Source organism: Dromiciops gliroides, chromosome 3 (assembly GCF_019393635.1).
Source record: "Dromiciops gliroides isolate mDroGli1 chromosome 3, mDroGli1.pri, whole genome shotgun sequence".
Lineage (NCBI taxonomy): Eukaryota > Metazoa > Chordata > Mammalia > Microbiotheria > Microbiotheriidae > Dromiciops > Dromiciops gliroides.
In genome coordinates this window covers 598,219,291-598,243,690 of record NC_057863.1, presented here as the reverse complement: position 1 = coordinate 598,243,690, position 24,400 = coordinate 598,219,291, and the positions used below count along the sequence as shown (strand labels likewise).

General features: G+C 45.2%; 1 protein-coding gene across 1 annotated transcript in view; it reads left to right on the top strand.

The window, feature by feature from the left end:
* HIVEP3 (HIVEP zinc finger 3) overlaps positions 1 to 24,400 on the top strand; it is a 502,456-nt gene that overhangs the window by 275,804 nt on the left and 202,252 nt on the right. The window contains 1 exon segment of the mRNA XM_043993099.1: positions 4,519 to 4,599. The gene's annotated coding sequence lies outside the window, so the exon portion shown is untranslated.

The following is a 24,400-nucleotide window of genomic DNA, read 5'->3' as shown; positions in this document are numbered from 1 at the left end:
AAGATGTGGCAGCTCTGAAGAAAAAAAAAAACCTGGGGGTTCTGGTAGAACACAAGCTAGATAGGAACCAGTAAGATAATGTAGTAGCCAAAGGAGCTAATGCAATTAGTTGCATTAAGAGAGGTCTAGGGGGCAGCTAGGTGGGGCAGTGGATAAAGCACTGGCCCTGGATTCAGGAGTACCTGAGTTCAAATCCGGCCTCAGACACTTGACACGTACTAGCTGTGTGACCCTGGGCAAGTCACTTAACCCCTATTGCCCTGCAAAAAAAAAAAAAAAGAGAGAGAGAGAGAGAGGTCTAATTTCCAGGATTTGGGAAGTGGGTCCCACTGTACTTTGCCTTCATGAGATCTCATCTGGGGTATTGTGTTACCTTGAGAAGGTCATCGATGGGGGCAGCTAAGTGGCGCAGTAGATAAAGCTCTGGCCCTGGATTCAGGAGGACCTGGGTTCAAATCCGGCCTCAGACACTTGAGACTTACTAGCTGTGTGACCCTAGGCAAGTCACTTAACCCTCATTGCCCCACAAAAAATATAGGGGAAAAAAAGAGAGAGAAGGTCATTGATGACCTGGAGAGTGTCCAGAGGGCTCCCAGGATAAGGGAGGACATTGAGTCCATGCCACATGACAATCCATTGAAGGTACCTTTAGCCTGGAGAAGACTCGGAGGGGGTGATGAGAAACTGCCTTCAATGACTAGAATGGCTGTCATGTGCTGTCTTGCTCTAATTAGCCCCAGAAGGCAGAACCAAGAGCAATGGGTAGAAGTTTCAAGGAGTTGAGTTGAAGCATGACGTCAGAAAACCAAACCAAACCAAACCAAACCCTTCCCAGCAATCCTGGCTGTCCACAAGTAAAATGGGCTTCCTCTGGAGGTGGTGAGTGCCCCCTCCTTGGAGGACTTCAGGCAGAGGCTGGATGACCAACCTCTTGTCAGTACCTTATAGTGTGTGTGTGGGGGGGATTCCTTTCAGATAGGTGTTGGACTAGTGGGCCATGAGCATCTACCACTGGGAAGTTCTGTGATTCTACCACAAGGACAAGGGGGAAAGCTCTCACATTCAGGAGCATACAAGCAGTCCTCAAGGTTGTGACTCTGACATGTTCTTCCCTACTAAGGGTGTCTATTTTTCAGCTTCTATGCCTGGCATGTTTTCCTCCTCATCTCCTTCTCTTGGACTCTTCTAGCTCACTCCAAAGCTCATGTCCCTTCTTCCATGAGGTCTTTCCTGACCCTCCCAATTGCTCTATCTCTGCCCCATTCCCAAATTATTCTGTGCACCTGTTTGCCTTAGTTTTCTCATCTGTAAAAGGAGCTGGAGAAAGAAATGGCAAACTACTCCAGTATCTTTGCCAAGAAAGCCCCAAACGGAGTCACAAACAGTCAGACATGACTGAAACAACTGAACAAGAAAAAAACGGTACCATGTGCAGAAATAGCTATGGCAGTTTAGGGGGTACAGTGGATAGAGTGGCAGGCCTGGAGTTGGGGAGACTCATCTTTGTGAGTTCAAATCTAGTTTCAGACACTTACTAGCTGTGTGACCCTGAGCAAGTCACTTAACCCTGTCTGCCTCAGTTTCCTCATCTGGAGGAATGAGCAAGAGAAGGAAATGGCAAACCACTCTAGTATCTCTGCCAAGAGAACCCCAAATTGGGTCACCAAGACTTAGACACAACTGAAAAACAACTGAACGACAACAAAACAACATATTTTATATGTATTTTGTACTGACTTAACTGTATTTGCCGTGACCTTCCAGTAGAGTGTAAGTTCCAGGGACCGTTTCATTTTTGTCTCTATCCTTGTTGCTTATCACAGTGCCTGACACATAGTAGGAAATTAATAGTTATTGATTTGAACCCCACACTGAGCCTTGTGAGGTTCAAAGACTTCAATGTTGCCTTGATCGGTAGAAGACTGAATGGGGGACAGCTAGGTGGCGCAGTGGATAAAGAACCGGCCTTGGATTCAGGAGTACCTGAGTTCAAATCCGGCCTCAGACACTTGACTTACTACCTGTGTGACCCTGGGCAAGTCACTTAACCCCCATTGCCCAGCACACACACACACACACAAAAAGACTGAATGGAAAATTGGGCTCCTCCCAGCTGGGCCTACTCAGTATGGTCTTCTCTATAATGAGGGGGGTGGGCTAGATCCCAGGCTAGATCTCAACATGTAGCTCAGCTGACATTGAGGTACAACACCCCCGCCACCCTCCACCACCCCCCAGGTTCTCAGCAAAACAGTTTTTTATCTTTAACTTGACTTCACACACACCTGGACTAAAGTCCTTGCCCAACACCTCTTTGTAACGTGGAGATGACCTTGAGATTCTAAAGGCTGTACCTGTGGAACACAAGCTTTCTCAGGCCCTAGCAAACCAGGAAGGCTTGGATGGAGTAAAGGCCCAGAGCCAGACGGTGTGTCATCAGAGGCCCAGCGTGGCAGAATTTAGGAGGGCTCCTTTCCAGGTTGGCCTCAGAGAGATGAGTTTTTAAGGTCATGACAACTCATGAAATTATCTTCTAAGACACTGGGGAGGGGCTGGGCTAAGTGCCAACAGGGAGCTCCCACCTGAGGTAATCCTGGATTCTTGAAGTCCATAAGAAGTCAAATATGGTTCATAGGAAAGCCTGCCTTCCTGTCTATCGGTTATTGGGGGGCCCTAGCCTGGGAGGTAGCAAGCCGGGCCTAGTGTTGGCCTTGTAGCTAAACACTGCTAGAGCTTGATGTCAGGCTAGAATTTAATCATTCATTCAATAAACATTTATTAAGCACCTACTATGTGCCAGGCATTAAGGACACGTAGATTAAATTTTTAAAATGAAGCCATTTTTGCCCTCAAGGGGTCTGCATTCTCCTGGGAGGAAACACACAAGTAGATACAAGATGATGGATGGATGGATGGAGAGATAGGTAGGTAGGTAGATAGGTAGATGGATAGATGATAGATAGATATTATGGAGAGATAGATAGATAGATAGATAGATAGATAGATAGATAGATAGATAGATAGATAGATAGATAGATAGATAGATAGATAGATGGATAGATGGATAGATGGATGGATGGATGGATGGATGGATGGATGGATGGATGGATGGATGGATGGATGGATGGATGGATGGATGGATAGGCATGTAGGTAGGTAGGTAGATGATAGATAGATAGATAGATAGATAGATAGATAGATAGATAGATAGATAGATAGATAGATAGATAGAATATTTATTATGTGCTTACTACATCCCAGATACTGTTAAGCACCATAGATAGAAAAACAAGTAAACAAATAGTGTCTGTCCTCAAGAGCTTACATTCAAATAGTGAAAATACAACAGCATGGTGTGGGGCAATAGTGTGGAGGCATTTATCTGAGCATGAGCAGCTGGGAACTCCTTTCAGGTCTGGGCAGCCTAAATGCTGAGTCTAATGTTGCAGTAGGGGATAGAGTGGACAAGAGGAGGACGACAGAGGAGCTGAGCAACCTGGCAATATCAGTGTGGGGCCCTAAAAAGTGCCTGGGGGAGACAGAGCATCAGGAAAGCCTTTGTGTGTGACCTGTGGCACTTGAGCTGAGTCTTAAAAGGAGTCTAAGAGACAGAGCCGACAAGGGTGAGGATTCAAGGAGTGGGCATGGCCTGGGCAAAGACATAGAGACAGGAGATGGAGAATGACAAGTAGGCTGGCTTGGCTGGAAGGTAGAATGTATGAGGGGGAGTAATGTAATCAATCTGGAAGCTAGGCTCAGTTAGTGACTGTAATTAAAGCTGAATGTAAGCAATTCCATAATTAAATTCATGCAGCCCACATACATCGGGATTTCGGATCATGTGGCTTACTACCGAAGAAAGTATCTGTCCCTGGGCTAGATGTTTTCTGAGGGATCTTCCAGCCCTGGACCCGAGTCTGTGATTCTAAGGCCCTCCAGCTCCAACATTTTCTCCTAAGGGCACTCCCAGCCCTCATATTCTATATGATTCTATAGGAAAAAATATTCCAGTATATACCTCTCTGGCATGACTTGAGGGGATACTTGGAAGACTGGCCTGCCTTGAAATTACCTTCCCCAAGGATGTCTGAAACCCTACCATGAGCCCATTATCCCTCTGAGGTCAGCTTTGTGCTCTGGGTTTTATTCCAGTTCAGCTCGGGGGGAGGGGCATCCCACGGACCCCTGATGTTTCGGGTCTCCCGGGACAGAAGCAGGATTTGTTTGACAGAAACAGGGATGTGCAAAGCTATGGAGGTGGAATGTCATGCAAGAAGGAAGCCATTTGGGCTGGAATTGGATTGAGGCACTGTCTGCCAGGGAATTTCAGCCTGGCTAAGGAGGGAGGCTGTGACATCTGGGCCTGGGGTCTCACAGAGTTACTGCTCATTGTTTGGGGGTGGGGGCTGGAGGGTGCGGGTAGGGAGAGAATGTTAATTTTTCAAACCCAAAGAAAGCATCGGCGGATGGCTTTGTGGCAGACGAGGCATTCTCCCATACGCTCTCTCTTCCTTGCAGGCCTTTTACGAGCATGGTTGTCTCAGCTTCCAGGAATCTCCAAAACCTCTAGACTATGAGCTCAGAGCTGGTCCTTGGCAGGTAAGAGCCTCTTTGAGTTTCAAGGAATTCTAGGACAGCAGAAATGCCAGAGGGTCACAATGAGGGAAAGCGTGCGGTAGGAGCAGGCTGGGGAGGAGCTGACTGGGGCAGGGAAGAGAATCACTATCGGGGGCCAGAGCTCCCGATGTTCCACATGCGGCAGAGACGAGTTAACTGTCTTTCCCTGGGTGACCGGAGGCCCCAAACCTAGGAGACCAGTCCTGCTGCCAAGGAGGCACCCATGTGGAGAAGAACATAAGCTCTGGACAGGAAATCCTAGGCCTGGGTTCTGGTCCTGGTTCTGCCATTAAACTTCTTTGTTTGGCCTGAGAAGAATCATTTCTTCTTCCTGGGACTCATTTTCTTCATCTGTAAAATAAGAGGTTTGGAATAGATGATCTCTAAGGGCCCTCCCACCTCTGTCATTCTGGGTTCTGGGTTCTAAGGGCCCTCCCAGTTCTGACATCCTGTGTTCTAGGGATCCTCACAGTCCTGACATTACATATTCTAAAGGGCCCTCCCAGCTCTGACATTCTTTGTTCTAAGGCCCCTCCCAGGTCTGACATTCTGTGCTCTAAGGGCCCTCCCATCTCTGTCATTCTGGGTTCTAAGGGCCCTCCCAGTCCTGACATTGCATGTTCTAAGGGCCCTCCTAGTTCTGACATTGCATGTTCTATAGGGCCCTCCCAGGTCTGACATCCTGGGTTCTAAGGGCCCTGCCAGCTCCGACATTTTATGTTCTAAGGGCCTTCCAGATCTTACATTCTGGATTCTAAGGGCCCTCCCACATCTGACCTTCCATATTTTTGGCCCCATCAGCTCTGGTATGCCATAAGTCTGTATCTCTGTTGATCCTTCTGCTAGCAAATGATCAGGGGACCTCTGGGCAGGCTGAGGGTTCATGACTCCAGGCAGGTCATTACTGTACAGAGGGATTGCCCTGGAGGGGCCTTCCTCTCCTCCCTCAAGTTGCCTCCTGGTACAGGAGGTCAGTGGCAGCCTCCAGTGCTTGGCCTTCCCTGGGGAGTACACACCTTCCGTGGCCCATCCTGCCTGGTGTTTACAAGGCTGTGTGGGGTCCCGAGACTATACTAACAGAATCCCAGCATTCAGAACAAGGTAGCTGGTGATGCCACTACCCTCTGCCCTGGTCGAATCCCTTCCAAGGGATTGTGTGCTGCTCTGGACATCACACTTTAGGAAGGATGTTGTCCATCTGAGGAGTGTCCAGGGAAGGTGACCAGGATAGGTAAGGACTGGAGGTCATGCAATGTGAAGATCAGCTGGGGGCACCTGGGGATAATTAGCCCAGAGATGGGAAGGCTTAAGAGAGATGGAGTCACTGCCTTAAAGTATTTGCAGGATTCTCCTGTGGAAGAGGCCTGGCTTTGGCTCAGGATACAGAGGTGCTTCCTAAAGGGAGAACTCTCCCAAGCTGGAATGCCAGCGCCTAGCAGAATGGTTTGCATACTGTAGGTGCTTAATAAATGGCAAGGGAATTGAACCGAATTGGAGTGGCCTGGATGACCAATCATCTGGCATGACAGAGGGGCTTCTTGGCTGGGTCCAGGTTGGACTAGGTGCCTTCTGAGAGCTTTCTCACCCCTGAGGCTCCATTGCCCTTGTGATTGGTGGTCCCCCTTCCATGGGCATGGTTCTTTCTGATATATTAGACTTTCCCAAGATTGAGAAGCCTGCCTGCCTGCCTGTCTGCCAGTCCGGGCTTAGCAGCTTATCTGATGCACCAGTCTGGCTCCCAGCCCTTGGAGCCAGGTGGAAGCCCTGGGCATGCTCCCCCTCCTGTCTCCCTCCCAGACAAGCCTAGCACCTTGGGCGGGGGGAGGTTAAGCTTTGTTGGTTTCTGCTCAGGTTTGATCTCTGCCATCAGTTTCTATTGCCCAGATTGGATCTTAGCCCTTGGCTCTGGACTCAGAGCCCCGTGACCCCTGGCAAGCACCATTTGCTTCCTCTCCAGTTGGTCCCTCTTAACTGCTCTCAGGGTGCTGACTTTGGCCTTGACTTGGCTCACAGGGCTCTGCCCCAGGCTGGGATCTGGCTCATAGCCCTTCCCCATGTGGAAGAGGAGCAGATAGAGCCACATAAGTGGGCCTACAACACAGGCCTTCCCTGAAGGGGATAGTTGCACACCCTGCCCTCCTTCACATGCTGCCACACAGGGGATCGTGAAATGGAGGAATCATCATCACTCTTATCATTGGTCTAGACTGGTGATTTCACTGGTGTGGAGAATGCCTGGTACAGAATCTCCCTCCTCTGACTCAGTTGAATAAACTTTTCTTGGACTGTTGCCAAGAATGCTGAGAGGGTGCCAGGACTTGCCTCACATGAGTAGGATGTGTCAAAGGTGGGACCTGAACCCAGATCTTGGTGACTCCAAGGCGTTCTATACACTACAGTGCTCAATCTTGATGGTGATCATGATAAAACATATCACAATTACTGTGTGATTACTGCTGCAAAGCAATTTACAAAGAGGCAGCCCAGAGCAGGGGTGTCAAACTGGAATAGAAATGGGGCCACCAAACCATACATAAAAATCCCTGGGGGTTTGCAGACATAGAAAACCACATATTAACATTATCTATGTTATATTGAATTTGTATTTATTCTGTCTAATGTGGTTCCACGCTACTCAGGAGTACACTGAATAATTGACATCTCTAGCTTAATGTAATAAAAAGATGCTGAACTTGGAGTCAGAGGGTCTGGGTTCAAATTTTGACCAATAATTCTAGCTGACATTTATATAGTACCTTAAGGTTAGCAAAACTCTTCTGTTGTCTCACTGGAGCCTCATACTAAGCTGTGCGAAAGGTTCTAGATCTATCATTTGCATTTTATGAAGTGGGTAATTGAAGCTATGATGTTCATGTTCATATAGCTTGTAAGCCTTAGTGGCTGGATCTGAATCCTAGTCTTGGTAGAGACAGCTGTTGGCTTAGAGCTGGCAGGCAGATAAAGAGCTGAGTTTAAATCCAGCATCAGAGGCTTCCTAATTGTGTTACCTGGGGCAAGTCACTTAACCTCTATCTACTGATATAAAATGGGGAGAATAATAGCACCTACCTCCCAGAGTTGTTGTGAGGATCAAATGAGCTAATATTTGTAGAAGTACTTACTCCAATGCCTAGGACACAGTAGATGTTTAATAAATGCTTGTTCCCTTTCCCCTTTGTTCTCCTTCACTCTGGGACACAGTAGGTACTTAATAAATGCTTGTTCCCTTTCCCCTTTGTTCCTCTTCTTCACTCTGAGACATAGTAATAAATTCTTATTCCCTTTCCCCATCATTCCCCTTCTTCACTCTGGGACACAGTAGGTGTTTAATAAATGCTTGTTCCCTTTCCCCTTTGTTCCTCTTCTTCCTCTGAGACATAGTAATAAATTCTTATTCCCTTTCCCCTTCATTCCCCTTCTTCACTCTGGGACACAGTAGGTACTTAATAAATGCTTGTTCCCTTTCCCCTTTGTTCCTCTTCTTCACTCTGAGACATAGTAATAAATTCTTATTCCCTTTCCCCATCATTCCCCTTCTTCACTCTGGGACACAGTAGGTGTTTAATAAATGCTTGTTCCCTTTCCCCTTTGTTCCTCTTCTTTACTCTGAGACATAGTAATAAATTCTTATTCCCTTTCCCCTTCATTCCCCTTCTTCACTCTGGGACACAGTAGGTACTTAATAAATGCTTGTTCCCTTTCCCCTTTGTTCCCCTTCTTCACTCTGAGATATAGTAGGTGCTTAATAAATGCTTATTCCCTTTCCCCTTCATTCCCCTTCTTCACTCTATGTTTAGCCCTCTCTCTAACATACTATGATACACCACACCACACCGGCTTACTATCTCTATGGCCTTGAACAAAGCCACTTTATATCTTTGGTTCTCAATTTGCTCATCTGAAGAAAAGTAAAAGGACTAGAGTAGATGCTCTCTAATCTCCAGTCTGGCTCTAATATTCCACGAGTCACCGTCTCATTTCAACCTGGGGTGGATAGTACAAGTATTATCTCTATTTTACAGGTAAGGAAACTGATAGAGTTGAGGCCTACCTAGTTCCATTTGTTATTCAGTTGTTTCAGTCATGTCTTTGTGATCCCATTTGGATTTTTCTTAGCAAAGATACTGGAGAGGTTTTGCCATTTCCTTCTCCAGTCCATATTTACAGATGAGGAAACTGAGTTAAAGAGGGTGAAGTGACTTGCCCAGGGTCACACAGCTAGGAATTGTCTGAGGCCAGATTCGAACTCAGGAAGATGAGTCTTCCTGATCCAGGATCAGTGCTCTATGCACTCTGACGCCCCCTAGCCAGGTCAGTGGAAGAGCCAAGACTTGAACCTAGGCCTTCTGACTCCAAGTTCAAATCTTCCCTCTTGACTATCCTGTCTCAAAGAGGAAAATGCCCTGGAGAGCCCCTCCCTCAATAGGCCTCAGGAACCCTAAGGGCAGTGGGCACTCAGGCTTCATCAGGAGCCTCTGTGGGAATGAGGCTGCTGTCCTTCGTCATGCAATGGCTCCGTGTGAGCTCCTCACTGGGCTCAGTGCCTAGTCAGCCCCTTGTATGGGGATTTCACAGACAGAGTGTGTGTGTGCTGGACTCCTTCAGCTCATAGGGGCCACCAGTGCTTCTTCACATGAGCCACAGAGACGTGGATAAGATAGTAAGCTCCCCTGTGGATGTGCTTCTAAAACCTCCAGCTCGGCTGCCTCCACATACCTGCTGGCTCTTCTCTTCCTTGGCTACTGTTAGCTTGATCATTTGTAAGAGAGCTGGGCCTCAGGGCGGGGCAGATCTTCCAAAGCCCTCCTGGGAGAGAGATCCTCATCCTCATCCTCCCATTTATACTCTACTAGAAAACACTCTGCTTACAACAGCCTTAAGGAGGTAGGCAGGGTGACTATTGACTGTTGTCATATTGCTCCCATTTGGGAGAGGTTAAAACTGAGGCTCAGAGGAGGCATGGTTATGTGACTTGCCCAGGGTCTCACAGCTAGTAAGCATCTGAAGCCAAGTTTGAACCCAGGAAAATGACTCCAGGCCCAGTGCACTATCCACTGTGCTACCTAGATGTCTTTAATAAACACTTAATGTATGCTTTTTTTATTCATTCATTTATTCCCTAATGCCCAAAATTCTATTTGGGATTTGTTCCTTTGAACTGAAATCAACCAACGTTTATGGAGTGCCTCAACTATCTGTTATATAATAGTGAGGCTCTAGTGATGAAGACCAGGGTGAGTGGTAATAAGAATTGGCAGAAAGAGTGGGGGGAGGGAGAGAGGTGTGTTTCTAAATGTCTGTGTGTGTGTGTGTGTGTGTGTGTGTGTGTGTGTGTGAGAGAGAGAGAGAGAGAGAGAGAGAGCTTCAGAAGATCACTCTTCAATCATGCTTTCATATCACTCTTGTCATCTGTCATCCTGAAATTCTCATCACTTTCCACTTCTATGGTACTTGAAGGTGTGTAAAGTACTTTCTTTACTACCCAGTGAATCCAAATATTATTTTTCCTGTCTTAGAAATGAAGAAACTGAGACTTAGTATATTGTGTGACTTAACAAGGGTCACAAAGCTAAGTAAGTTAAGTAAGGAGAGTCAGGATTTTAATTCGGGTCTCCTGACTCCAAGCCACTGACCTTTGCTCTTTATCATGCTGCTAAACTCAGAACAAGAGCAAGGGATCTCTGTAGTGTGCACAGGGTAATCAGAGAAACCATTAAATAAGAGGTGAGCCCAGAAGGATGGGGTGCATAGGAGGGGCCTTAAGGAGAAAGCAAGGCAGACTTGACAGAGACTTTGAATAAATGTCACCTCTGGGCTTCTGGAGGAAGCTTTTCAATGAGAGAAGCAAAAATGATGCTGTCCTGGGAGTAGGCTACAGACCACCTGGACACAAGGAGTTAATAGATGAGTTCAGGATAAAAGATCCTGAGTGGCATGGAAGTGTGAGAGACTGGCAGTGGGGGCATTTCTATTTCTCTGTCAACAACAGAGGAGCTAATGCATATTTGACTTGATAGTTATAATTTCATATTTTAATAGGTAGGAGAAGTGACAAGGGGAACAGCTAGGCTGATTCTAATCAACAAGAAGGAACATGATGAGAACCTTGAGGAGAAGTGACTACTTCATCTTAGATGTATAATATAGAAGGAAATCCAGACAGTCTGAAATCCACCTTAGATTGGAGAAGGGCAGATTCAAAATGGCCAGAGGAAAAGCTAATCAGATCCCATGAACTAAAATTCTACAGGAGAGAATTTAGCCCAGGAGGAATGAGTAACTCTCAAAAATAAAATTATGAAGATAGTTCCAGAAACATATGTTCCCCCCTTCTTTCCATTCACACAACCATCATCCTAGTTCAGGACCATGTCACTTTTTTGCTTGGACTGTTGTAACAACCTTCTAAATGTTCTTCCTCACTCAGTCCATCCTCCATTCAGCTACCAAAATGATTTTCTTAAAGTATAGGTCTGACTGTGACACTCTCTTACTCAACAAACTTCACTAGCTCCCTGTTTCCTCCAGAAGCAAGTATAAACTCTGATATTTGGCATTTAAAGCTCTTCAGAGCCTGGCTCCTTCCAACCTCTCCAGTCTTCTTACCCTTAACTGCCCTTCAGGCACTGTACGATTCAGCCACACCAACATACCTGCAGTTCTACACACATAATACTCCATTTCCCATCTCTGTACCTTTGTGTTGGCAGTCTTTCATATCTGGAATGTTCTAGCTCCTCAACTGCCACTTTATGCATAGAGCCTTTCCTGATTCCCCCAAATACTCATGCCTTCTCTCACTAAACTGCTTTGCTTTCATTATATAGATTCAGGGCATCCTCAAAGTTATAGAGTTATTTGATCTAATGGACTAAAACTTTGGGAACATCCCACTATCATGATCTTTGAATGAGGGTGGAGAGTAAGGGAGATGCTGGAGGACCTAAGAATGACAGCTCTTGTTCCAGTTTAAAAAAACAAAACAAAACAGAGAGTAAAATCAGAAAATTCAAAGCCAATGAGTTTGACGTTGACTCCTCATAAAATTCAACGGTGTATTATTAAAAGGGTGGTCAGTAAACATTTAGAGAAGGAAACAGTAATTACCAAGAGCAAGCATGGCTTCATCAACATCAGGCCATATCAGAATAACCTTATTTCCTTTTGTGGGGCATTGTTCTAGAATGATAAATGAGGGGAATGCAGATATATAGTTTACCTAGATTTTGGGCTAGGAACTTGACAGAGTATTCTCATGCACAAGATGGAAAAATATGGACTAGACAATGGATTAGTTAAGTGGCTTTAGAACTGATGTGTTATAAAGCAGAGCCAGCACTTAATGTAGATTTGATTTCTAGCCCTGCTACTGACACTGTTCTCCCTGTGTGATATGGGGCAGGTCACTTAACCCTTCTGGGCTTGTTTTCTTAAATGTAAAATGGGGGTGGGGGTGGGGCGCTGGGCTAAATGGCCTCAGAAGAACTTTCCAGGGCAGCATCTTTCAATAGTAACTTGAATTATTCTCTCTTGTTTCTCTGTTGCCAAAGAAGTACAAGTATTATCAGTGCCCTCTAAATTTTGGTGTCCTGGGGGCAAAGCCCCAGGTGCCTTGCCCTATTTTCAGGTCTAGGTATAGTGTTCATTTTTCAGGGGGGATAACCCCACGGTATTTTGCAGTATTATGAATCTGAGTATTATTTTTGGGTTTAGATACCCTATATCAAGGACAGAGGCAAGCTGGAGCTTGTTCAAAAGAGGGTAAGCAAGGAGCAGCTAGGTGGTGTAGTGGATAAAGCACCAGCCCTGGATTCAGGAAGACCTGAGTTCAAATACAGCCTCAGACACTTGACACTTACTAGCTGTGTGACCCTGGGTAAGTCACTTAACCCCATTGTCCTGCAAAGGAAAAAAAGAGGGCAAGCAAGATGACACAGTGTCTCAATTAATCCAGGACAGATATGGAAAGAGTTATAGTACAAATAGGTAGATTCAGAATTGGCTGAATGACCAAACATTTTGGTGGAAAATGGGTTGAGGCAGGGAGGATGGGGGAGGAGTGGCTGTCTTTGGTAGAGTGACACAAGGATCTGTCCTTGGTCCTGTTCTAATCAACATCTTATAATGTGACTTGGATGGAGGGCTTTTCAAATTTATGGTTGTCTTGAAGATGGAAGGGATGACTAATATGCTAGAATTAGGAACTCAAACAATCCTGACAGGTTAGATTTGTTGATATTTAGTCATTTTCAGTAGTGTCTGGCTCTTCGTGACCCGTTTTGGAGTTTTCTTGGCAAAGACACTGGAGTGGTTTGCCATTTCCCTCTCTAGTGCATTTTTACAAATGAAGAAACTGAGGCAAAGAGGGTTAAGTGGGGGGCAGCTAGGTGGCGCAGTGGATAAAGCACCGGTCCTGGATTCAGGAGGACCTGAGTTCAAATCCAGCCTCAGACACTTGATACTTACTAGCTGTATGACCCTGGGCAAGTCACTTAACCCCCATTGCCCTGCAAAAAAAACCCCAAAACAAACAAAAAAACAAACAAACAAACAAACAAACAAACAAACAAAAGAGGGTTAAGTGACTTGCCCCAGGTCACAAAGTTGGTAAGTGTCTGAGACCAAATTTGAACTCAGGTTTTCTTGAGTCCAGGCCCAGCACTCCATCTACTGCATCACCTAACTGCCCTGACAGGCTAGAATGATGGGCAAAATCTCCTAAGATAAAACTTAATAGGGACATATGTAAAGATATACACCTGGGTTTTTCTTTAAAAGTCAGCTGAACATATAGGATGGGGGACATACGTCTAGAGAACAGTCTGTGGGACAAATCTCTGGAGAGCTTGCCTCTCCATAAACCCAACAGGAGTCAGCAGCAGTGCATTTGCTGCCCAAATAGCTAATGTGATCACTCAGCCATGGAACATAAGCTTAGCATCCAGAATGAGGGAAGTAATCCTCCCACCCTCTCAGACCCCATCTAGAATGTTGTAGACCAATCTGGACACAACTTTTTAGGGGACAATATCTCCAAGCTAGAATCTGGGCCTGGAAGAGCAACTAGGTTAGGGAAGGGGACTGGGTATTCCCCTCTCTGAGAATCCATCTGGATGCAATTAGAGAAGATTGGGGGGGGGGGGCATGACAGCTATCTTCAAATATTTAAAGGGTTGTGATAGGAAAGAGGAATGAGATTAAGTGGTATGGCCCTCCCATCCTGTGGATCACAAGAGTTCAGGAGTTCCAAGCTGCAGTAGGGCTAACATTATTTGGGAAGCCATCTGGGGCAGAGGACCACCAGGCTGACCAGAGAATGATGAATCAGGAATGGAGCAGGCCAAAACTTCTGTGTATTTAAGTGCCAAAACTGTGAGTGGTCACTTTGCTTCCAGCCTAGATGAGATGAGGAGACCATGTCTCAAAAACAAAAACAAAAACAAAAACAAAAACAAAAACAAAAACAAAAACAAAAACAAAAACACTATAACCCAGTCCCCTAGTACGTAAGGCTAGATTGTCTCACTATATGTGTGTGTACACTTTTAAGAAATTAAAGTTAACTTCCCCTGTTTCTATGCTGCTGAAGAAGTGCAAGTGTTATAGCCCTCTAAATTTTGGTGTCCTGGGGAAAAGCCCCAGGTGCCCTGCCCTAGTTTTAGGTCAAAGTCATCCTGCCCTTACAACAAGAGGTATTCTTTCATATATACACATATGTGTATATGCATGTATGTATGCATAGTGTATGCATGTTTGCGTGATGTTAGAGTAATCTCACTGGAGCCTCATAATCACTCTATACCCTATGTTCTAGGGACTACAGGTATTATTATCCCCATTTGCAGATGAGGAGACTTGTCTAGGTTCACACAGCTAGTTTCAGACCCCAGTCTTCCTGACCACAAGCCAAGTCCAGCACTGTCTGCTCTATTGTGCTGCCTTTCTGAAGAACCCACAGAAAGGGGATCAGAGAGGAACAAAGCAAAAAAGCAGCCCCTACCTCAGGGAGTCTCCACTCCATTGATAAAGACAACAGGCATATGAGGAAACACATGTAAAATATATACCAGATGAGCCCCCTCAAAATGTACAGGGTGGGGAGGGTGCTAGCCACCAGGGAAGAATCAGGGTGGGGCTTCAAGGAGGAGGTGTCACTTGGGCAGAGTTTGGAAGGAAACAAGAGATTCTCCCCTTTTAAAAAATTTTTTGTTTGTCTTTTTTATTGGTGGGGCAATGACTTGCCCAGGGTCACACAGCTAGTACATGTCAAGTGTCTGAGGCCAGATTTCAACTCAGTTCCTCCTGAATCCAGGGCCAGTGCTTTATCCACTGTACCACCTAGCTGCCCCGTGGAAACAAGAGATTCTAAGCAGCAGAGACCCCTCCCCACTAGACTGAACACTCAGGATCATAAGAGCTAGAAGGGACCCCGTAGGTCATCCAAGCCAAAGACATCATTTTGCAGAAGAGAAAACTGACAGCTGAGTCCCAGAGAGGTTAAGCAACTTACCCAAAGTCACACAGGTTTTGAATCCCAGTTTTCTGACTATGGACCCCTTGCTCCTTCCATTATCCTATGCTGCTGGATTCTGGGTCAGTCTGTCTTTGTATTCCTGCTGCTCAGTGTGGGGCCTTGCTCTCAGGAGGCACTTAATAACTTAGTCACTCCTAGCTAATATGAATTGTTGAGGGCCAGGAGAGCAGGCCTGCCCCTGAGATTCTTGCAGGCTCAGCCTGTCTGTCATCTGTGCTGCTTCCCCTCCCGTCCCCTCAGCCAGGCTGTTGGCCACCTGGCTGCCCCGTGGGGTCTGACCAACCCTGGCTGCCCCAGCCTGGGAAGAGGAGCGTGCCTGAGAACAAGATGCTGGCTTTGCATCTCCCCCATTCTGTGGTTGGCAGCTCGGCGGGTCTTTGAGAGAGAAGTAGATGGCTGGTACCCGCAGGCTTCCTTCTTCTTCCCTGGCTTAGCCTCTGTACCCATTAGAAGGAAGACTGAGGAATGTTGTGATGCTATCAGAGCCATAACCAGCATGAGGGAATGGGCATCTGTTTGAGTATGTCGGCAGAAGGCAGACATGCTCCCTCTCTGTCTCCTCACCTCTCCCAACCCTTTGCAAATACTGGCCTACCTCTTGGTCCCCCAAAGGCGTGGGGGTACAAAATGCTCTGTGGGAATCTCCAGCCAGACCCTTCCCATCGTGCTAATGTGTCACCTCCTGCTACGCACACATAGACAGATATACACACACATGCACACACGCACGCATGCACACACACACACACACACACACACACACACACACACACACACACACACAGTCCAACTGTCCTCTGACAACCCAGGATGAATGGAGGCTAAGTGAGAGAGACCACGATTCCCTGCCCCGGTCCTCTCTGGAGACGGGACAGGATGTGCTGCTGGCAGAAATCCCTCTGTTGGGCTGGCCAAGTTCTAGCTGCCCAAGGCCATCGCTAAAGCCCCAGCGGCAAGAACAAGGTCAGCAGCTGGTGTGTTTCAGGCAGGAAGTTCTAGACTGGATCTGGTGTTGCTGTTCCATCATTGTCCTCCCCTCTCCCAGGTATACCATGCACATGTGGGCTCAGTGCCAAAGAGAGGCATGACCCAGTCTGAGCACAGTTCCATGAAGTCATTGCCCTTACACACACACACACACACACACACACACACACACACACACACACACACCCCACAATAAGAACACAAGAGACCCAAGACCAACTGGTGCCACTTCCTCATGCCCTTCCAGCCTCCTCCTCTGCCTACCCCTTACTCTTTCCTGAGTGTCTGCTGTGTCACCAAGCATTCCATCACATCCCTACTTTCCCCCACACCAAACTTTCTCGTTACCAACTACCAAGACACTCAGGAACCAGCAGCCTTCTCACTCAGCTCAGTGGTGTAATGGGTAGAGCACTGGACCAGGAGTCAGGAAGACCTGAGTTTGAATCCTGACTCAGATGTGCCCTGGCTGTGAGACTCTGGCCAAGTCATTTTACCTTCTCCAGCCTCAGTTTCCTCATCTATAAAGTGGGAATGATAATGACACCTACCTCCCAGGGTAATTGTAAAGACCAAGTGAATTAACATATGTAAAGCACTTTGAAAATCTTAAAGCTCTACAAAGTGTTACCTCATTGCTACTAATCATCATACCGCAGGTGAAAGAGCATCCAATTTAGAGTCAGGAAAGATGTGGGTTCAAATTCATATCTGACACTTACTAGCTGTGTGACCCTGGGCAAGTCACTTAACTTCTCTGAGAGGAAATTTGCTCATCTGTAAAATCAAAACAAGACATTTAGCAACAACTTTAAAGGGTCATTTGTGGGGCTGGGATGAGATTAGCATAATATACCTATGTGAAAGTGTGTGTGTGTGTGTGTGTGTGTGTGTGTATGCAGACGTATAAAGCACTTTGTAAGTTTCTGGTGTAAGGGGCAGCTAGGTGGCGCAGTGGATGGAGCACTGGCCCTGCATTCAGGAGGACCTGAGTTCAAATCTGGCCTCAGACACTTGACACTTACTAGCTGTGTGACCCTGGGCAAGTCACTTAACCCCCATTGCCCCGCAAAAAAACCCAAAACCCCCAAATCAAAAAAATAATAAATAAATGAACCCTGGGATTGCAATATCAAGGGCTGAAAGAGAAAGTATTAAAATACTATACAGTAAGTTTCTAGTGTAATATTAAATGGATGGTGGGGCAGAGAGAAGTCTTATAGAGTCAAACATCACTTATATTAGCCCTGTTAGGGGATGTTCTATTCTTATTACTCCTTGCCACACACCCCCACCCAATCTCCCAGGGCAGTCCACCCATCAGCGGCTCCTGCAGTGATGAAAGCTCCGAAGGATATTTCCTCTATCCAGGGCCTGGCTGCAGCTCTGCCTCCCAGGCCCACCCATGGTGTCCCAGGCTTCTGATCTCACAGAGGAGGTGTCAGACAGTCAAATTCCAGGCAGTGTGCACATGACATCTGGCCCATCTTTGCCCTCATTGAACAGACCTTGCGATCGATCAACCAATCAGCAAACATTTCATTAAACACCAGGCCTGGGACCAGGCACTAGGGAGATGAGGTTGGAGATGAAACAGTCCTTGCCCTCAGAGCACTCACGTGCTATTGGGGGAAGCAACGTGTACACATATAAGCATATATACAATACCCAGGATATCTTAAAAGTCTTATTGCAGTTTTAAGCATTAATAGCTTATTAATAAGCACTTAAGCTTATTAATTATTAACTATCAGGTTTATTTTTTATTCATTATTTTGTGTTATTTAGTTATCGAGTTTATTAATAAACTATTAAAGCTTAAAATGATATTAAAACTTTTGGGACGCTCTGATATACAAAAAAGAGGTCATTTATAACATGAGAACCAGGTCTAGAGGTGATTTAATTTTTAGGGAGTAACATCTGAATAAGCATATAAAATTTTAGTGGGTAGCTAGATGGTAGAGCAGATAGAGCACTGGACCTGGAAACAGGAAGGCTCATCTTCCCGAGTTCAACTCAGGCTTCAGACACTTTCTAACTGTATGACCCTGGGTATGTCACTTAACACTGTTTGCCTTGGTTTCCCCAGCTGTAAAATGAGCTAGAGAAGGAAATGGCAAAGTACGCCAGGATCTCTGCCAAGAAAACCTCAAGTATGGTCACAAAGAGTCAGACACAACTGAATAAGAAAAAACAATAAGATTTTAGACCTTGAGGAAACTGAGGCCCACCAAGGAACAGTAGCTTGTCAAAGGTCATATGACTAATAAGTAAAAGGGCCATGAATTGAACCCAGGCTTCCTGATTTCCAGGATAGTGTTCATTCCAAGACAGGAGGCTGCCTCCCCCTTTATGAGGCCTGCTCCTGTGTGAGTGAAGGCCCACCTCCCCCAGGAACTTCAGTATCTGCTGGTCATTTATCAGATGCCAAGAGAAGTAAAATGATTTGCCCAAGGTCATACAGCTAGGAGTAACTCTATCTGCTACAACATGCAGAGAAGGAACTGATCCAGAGTCACACACATCCAAACTTGAACCCAGGTCTCCTGACTCTTGGAAGCTTACTGCCTCTGCTGAGGCCTTCTTCCTCCCAGAATCCTTCACTGAGGACTCAGCATCATAGAATCTTCAAGCCAAAACGGACATTAGAGGCCACTGAGTTCAATTGCTCTAGGTGGAATTTTTGGATTCAGGTTTTATTGTCTGAGTCAAGCAAGCTGTTAACACTCTGGTTTTAGGATTTGCACTGTTATCCCTCTCTGGAAATGTTTCCTTTTCTGTAAAACAGGAGGATTGGAACAGATATCCTCTTAGATCTCTTCTAGCTCAGAATCCAAGGTCCACACCCCTTCCCGGCTCAAAAGCTCTCAGTATCATCCTGTTGTCTCAATAATAGCTAACATTTATATAGCACCTACTATGTGCTGGGCACTGTGGTAAGAACTTTATGATCATTATCTCATTTGATCCTCACAACCACCCTGTAAGATATGATTATGATTATCCCTACTTTACAGATAAGGAAATTGAGGCAAACCGAGATTAAGTGACTTGCCCAAAGTCACACAGTTAGGTCAGATTTGAGCTCAGGTCTTCCTGACTCCAGGCCCAGCACTGTACCACTTAGCTACTCTTGCCTGGCATTTAAGACCTGCCTTGCTTTATCTGTTCCATCCTCTACCTTTCCCAAAAATGTTGTGTCCATTTTGTAGTCACTTCTCTGGGTACATATTGTCCTCCAACCCCCCATTAAATGTAAACTCATTGAGAGAGGGATAAGGACTATGTCTTTTTTCCTCTTTCTTTCCTTTCCTTCTTTCCTTCCTTTCATCCCCCCCCTCCCTTATCCCACCCTCCTCCCTTCCTCCTCCCATTTCCCCCTCCCTCCCTCCTTCCTTCTTTTCTCCCTCTCTCCCTCCTTCCCTCCCTCCCTCTTTCCGTCTTTCCTTCTTTCCTTCTTTCCTTCCTTCCTTCCTTCCTTCCTTCCTTCCTTCCTTCCTTCCTTCCTTCCTTCCTTCCTTCCTTCCTTCCTTCCTTCCTTGTCTCTTTATCCTCAGCACAATACTCAACACATTGGTTTTTTCTTTAATTTTTAAATGAATCTGTGATTTCATTGATTATAGGGAAATTCTCATGAAGAAACTCCCTTTTCCAAGGCAGTTTGGCAACTGTTCTGCAATTGATAGTCAGGGAGAGCTGCCCCGAGAAGTTAAGTGATGGTCTTGCCCAGATCACACAGCTGGTATGGGTCAGAGACTGAACTTGACCCCAGGTCTTCCTGGTCCCTAGGTCAGCTCTCTCTCCCTACCACTGGATACTTCTTTGCCTCGTACTTAATAAATGTTTGTCAAATTGAACTGACTATGGATTTAGCTGTCAAAGCTTTCTACAAACTCTCAAGATATTATTTTTAATTTAACTTCTTCCTGTTCCAATGCATCCATACTTCCTCTGGTCTTTCCTCACTGGAGAACAATTGGTCACCATCCTCTGCAGGGTTGAAATTATTAAGTCCCCTATCAACCTCTTCCTGTCCGGAATAAATAATCATTTCAAACAGCAATGCTTTGGATTTTTATCGTTTCCTCTCCTGGCAGGACTCAGAGTACTTTCTCATCTATCATCCTCTAGCACAGAATCTTAGATAGAGGTTTGGAAAGAACCTCAGGGGCCTCCCAATCCTGATTTTAACAGAGAGGGAAACTGAGGTCCAAAATGGTGAACAACTTAAACAAAATCACACAGGCAGTGAATGGCAGAGCCAGGATTTCTCCCAACATTCCAGAAGTCCCAGAGAGGCAGATTTCAATTCAAGGTAAGGACAAGCATCCTACCCATGTTTTGTTGTTCACTCGTTTCAGTCGAGTTCAACTTCTCTGGACCCCATTTTGGAGTTTTCTTGGCAAAGATCCTGGAGTGGTTTACCATTTCCTTCTCCAGCTCATTTTTTTACATACGAGGAAACTGAAGCAAACAGGATGAAGTGACTTGCCCAGGGTCACACAGCTAGTAAGTGTTTGGATTCAGGTCTCCCTGACTCTAGGCCCATGAGAGAAGTCCCAAAGTGGGCCTGGCCACATCCCTTGACTTTCTGTCCCTGGAGGTCTCTCAGTAGAGGATGGTCAACTCCTTATAAAGAACTGATAAGTAGAAGTATGTATAGAATAAGTTTACATTTATTTATATATATATATGTATATATGTATGTATGTATATATATATACGTATAAACATACATACATATGCTTACATATACATATATACATACACACCTATTTGTGTCTAATAGTAGTTATCTCTAGGGAAGGGGTAGGTGGAGAAAAAGAAAGAAATTTACACAATAACTTTATTATATATTTTTTTAAAATATCAAGTTGTACCTAACAGATTTGTAGTTTCATGTGCAATCATCTTTTTAATTATACTATTTTATCGTGTTTATTTAACTATTGCATTTAGTTATTATACTATTTTATCATAAACAAATATGAATATTTATTAGACTATTCTATTTATTTATCACACTATTTTATCATAAACATATATAAACAAATATTTATTTATTCTACCATTCTATTTATTTATTCTACCATTTTATCATAAATAAATATGTCAATATGTATTTATTCTACTCTTTTATTATTCTATTCTACTATGTTTCATTTCCTAAGTTAAAACAATTTAAATTAAAGAAAACCATAAGGCCTACTGTGGAGGATATAACCTGTGTTCACACAGGTTGGACTTGATATCCAATAAGACACACTGGCAAACACTCGGCCAGCTGGCCACCTGCCACCTGTGACACTCCCAGACCAAATAGATTAAAATGTTAATTGGGAGATATTTAACAAAATAAATAAAAATACAGTAAAACTTTGAGGATGTTAATTTGTTCCTTTTCTAAGTAAAAATGCAGCCTGTTCTGATGTGAATTTGACATTGCTGCAGATGTCTCCCTGCTCTGTGATGTTAGGATTCTAGGAATTGAGACAAAATCACTCACAGGGTGGATTTTTTGTTTTGTTTGTTTTGTTTTGCGGGACAATGAGGGTTAAGTGACTTGCCCAGGGTCACACAGCTGGTAAGTGTCAAGTGTCTAAGGTCGAATTTGAACTCAGGTCCTCCTGAATCCAGGGCTGGTGCTTTATCCACTGGGCCACCTAGCTGCCCCTCATGGTGGATTTCTTCTTGAAACTTTTTTGAGCTCCAAAGGAGCTAAGTTTGAAAGACCCAGAGGCCTCTGTCCCACAGTGATGGACTAAACACAGGCATTACGGCCGACTGTCTCCCAGCCAAGCCAGTGACGCTGGGTCACAAGGTGTGGGCCAAGGAGACTGGAGGCAGGCAGATGTTCCCCCAGAACTGCCCTCTCCGCCCCTCCGGGCCGGCTTCCATGCCCCCACCCCCATCCCAGCTCGTGGGCTGGAGGCATCCTGCCTTCCCATCCTTCAGTGTTCCCGTGGCACATTTCACACTAATTTTAGGTTAACCTCACAGGTTTGCTGTCCTGAGTCCCGTACATAATGGACGTCTTATGCAGAGCTCTGCCAAATGTGGAGGAAGAAGGGTCCCACCTTAAAATGTTCCTGATCTCTAAACAGCTCAGTGCCAGGCAGTTCAGAGAACAAGCCAGGTCACTGTTCCCCATAATAGCCAGGCAGGGCCCCGGAGGTCGAGGCCATGTGCACAGGTGGCATCTGCATCACGTGGACAGTGGCTCAGTGGGACAAGGTGGTGTTTTTCCTTAATATAGGGCTGGGTGGGTGGTGGGTGGGGGTGTACAGTTTTAAAACAGTCCTGGGTGTGAGCCTAGTCGTGTTGACTAGGAGTCACTGGTGGCCCGGGAATAGGGCCCTGGAATATGAAGGCAGGAAGACCTAGGTTTGGATCCTGCCTCAAAGACTTTCTAGCTGGGTGACCAAGTCTCTTTGGGTCTTGGGACTCAGTTTTCTCATCTGAAAATGGGGACAATAATAGTCTCCATCTCTCGGGGCAGTGGTGACATGTGAATGAAATAAGGTATGAAAGGTGTTTTGCTGATCTTAAAGCTTATCGATGATCTCTGGCTTTGAGTTCACCTCTCCCAGAAGTCTACATAGCCCCAGTTTATTGTGCTGAATGCATAATTCTGACCCTGTTACTTCCCTGCTGAATAGCTGGTATTCTAAAGGCTTGCAAAGTATTTTATATCTATTATCTCATTTGATTCACAGCCCTAGACTGCCTACCAAATAAAGTCTAGACTCCTTAATCTGGCCTTCAAGATCCTTTCTAGCCTCTAAAGACTGACTCCAGCCTACCTTTCCGGCTTGATTTCCTCCTGTTCCACATGGTTAACTTAAAAACCTCAATAATGTCCCACCCCTCATCCCCAACCTTCTCCCCTCCAGGTGAATCATTCCTTCAACAGATCATCATATGGAAGGGATGCTTAAGTCAAAGACAATCTCTGTCATCCTTAGAACATGTCCCATGCTTTCCCACCTCTGCAAGCATGCTCCAAGCTTTCCAATGCTTTTTCTGTCTGGAGATGTCCTGCTATTCTTCCTGGCCTTGCTCAGATGCTGCTTTAAGGCCCAGCTCAACCCATCCCACCTCCAGAAGGCCTTGTCTGATTCCTCCTGTTGGCAATGATTTTTCCTGTCACAGATTTCTCAAAATTCTTTTTTAAACATCTTTCATGGACATATTGTATTCTAATTTGTATTAGTGTTATTTATGGCCATGTCTTCTTGCCCTGCTATACAATATATCTCTTAAGGACAGGGATCATGTCTTATTTGTCTCTGTGTCCTTCAAAATGCCACCCACGGGGTTCTGCACATAACAGATTGTGCAACAAATATTCGTTGGATGGATGAATGGATGGGTGGGTGGATGGATGAATGGATGGGTGGGGGGTGGATAAATTAATTTTATAATGAGAATCAATGGAAAAGTGAGTTTTGATAAAAAAATTTTACCTTAAGGCCCTCCAAATCCCATGTTTTTTTAAAGGGAAAAAAATCAATTTCATATGCTGCAGGATACCAACAGGTCTTGGGTTCTTCTTCCATTTTTCGAAACTATGCCCCTAAATGGGACACATTTGTTCCCTCTTTCTCAAATTAATATCCATGTTATAGAAGTTGTTGGTATAGTCATGGAAAGACTAGGTGATGCAATAGATAGAGAGCCGGGCCTGAAGTCAGGAAGACGCTTCCTAAGTTCCAATCTAGCCCAGACACTTACTATCTGTGTGACCCTGGGCAGGTTACTTCACCCTGTTTGCCTCAGTTTCCTCATCTGTAAGATGAGCTAAAAAAGGAAATGGCAAACTATTCCAGTATCTTTGCCAAGAAAACTCCAAATGGGGTCATGGAGGGTCAGGCCTGACTGAAAATGACTGAACAACAAAAAACAACAACATGGGAAAGAATCCTGTCTTTGGATTTGGAGCACCTAGGTTTGAATCCCGTCTCCTCTTCTTAAGGTCTCTGTGACCCCAACTGGGCCTCAGTTTTCTAACCTCTAAAATAGGGATAATAATGCTTGCCTTATCTCTCTCATGAGGCTTATGTAAAGAAATCACTTTTTCAAACTCAGTGTCCTTTAGACATAAGAGCTGTTGCTATTAGGGAAGGGGAAGGACTAGGCATTTATTAAGTGGCTACTAAGTGCTAGGCACTGTGCTAAGTGCTTCACAAATATTATGTATCTAATTTGATATTAAGATGAAATATTCATAAAATCATAGACTTCTAGCTAGAAGGGAAC